Source organism: Orycteropus afer, unplaced genomic scaffold, assembly GCF_000298275.1.
Source record: "Orycteropus afer afer isolate SDZICR_OR568_19922 unplaced genomic scaffold, OryAfe1.0 scaffold00426, whole genome shotgun sequence".
NCBI lineage: Eukaryota > Metazoa > Chordata > Mammalia > Tubulidentata > Orycteropodidae > Orycteropus > Orycteropus afer.
In genome coordinates this window covers 144,510-145,854 of record NW_006922013.1, presented here as the reverse complement: position 1 = coordinate 145,854, position 1,345 = coordinate 144,510, and positions in this window count along the sequence as shown.

Below are 1,345 nucleotides of genomic sequence, written 5' to 3'. Positions count from 1 at the left end.
GGAACTGCACCACAGGGTTTCCAAGGTTGTCAATCTTCACAGAAGCAGACTGTCTCATCTTTCTCCCTCAGAGTGGCTGGTGGATTTGAACTCCCAACCTTCTGGCTAGCAGCCAAATGCCTTAACCACTGCTCATCACTATGCAAACCACTGTTATCGTTAAGGATTTGTAAACAGCCGAGATGCCTGAAAATGGTCAAAACCCATGTATGAAATTGAAGATGCAGTTCTTAGCTTCCAACAGCTTTAAGGAGGGAAGTGAAGTCCTGAAACACTTCATCGTTTCAACTCCTTGCCCCCGGCGTCAGCAGTCTGCGTGATGCAATGCAGTGAGTCTCCGGCAGCGTTCTGACGGGGCCAATGCGGACACCGCTCTGGACTGGCGCTTGCACGGTTCTCTTCTGCGGACTCCGCCTTCAGGAGCCAAAGGCAGGGGGTCAAAACTGCGTCTGCGTTAAGAAGGCAATCCCAATTCGGTGCAGCCACTAACCGTCTTTTAAATGCAACTATTCTCTAGTCCTTAAAAAGGCTTTGTTTCTTGTCATTCCTTTAGAGAGAAACAGGTATTGTGCTGGAAAACAGCCATAGTTGTGTGGTAAACATGGCCATGTTCTTTTTCTGTTTGTTTTTGTTTTTTTGAATTTTTATTGTGATTTGGGTGAAAGTTGACAGAGCAAATTCACTTTCCCCACAGCTGCTCACACACACTTTGTCTCATGACATTGACTACAATTTACTCACAACGCAACAGCTCCCCTCCTACTTCCTCTTGACAGTCACCTCTTCCCTGTGTCCATCCCTCCATGCACTCCTGACCCCCGAGCTGTCTCCCTGTGCATAAGCAGCCCTTCTTTATCCCATGATGGTTCTCTCCAAGGAGTGCATCTACCTAATGTAAATGTTCAGCTCACATGCCTGTCTTTTATTTGGCTGGAAGCCACAGGAGTGGGTTCAATTCCAGACCTGAAGGACAGCTAGGGGTCATAGTCGCAGTGGTTCCACCAGGCTCTATTGGACCAGCAAACCTGGTCCCCACCCCCCTCTTTTTTTTTAAAATGATTTTGAGTTTTGTTCCACATTGTTCTCCCTTTCTATCAAGGATCTCTTACATAGATTCTCCTCCGAGTGGTCAACAGTGGTAGCTGGGCACCATCTAGTTCTTCTGGTCTCATAGTCATAGAGGCTGTGGGTTGCATGGTGTACCAGTCACGAGGATGAATTGTTTCCATGAATTTTGGTTTTCTTCATTCTTCTTTGTTCTGGATGAGGAGAGACCCATCGTTGCATCTAGATGTCCACTTGCAACCTTTTAAGATCCCAGTCACTACTCACCAAAGTAGGAGGT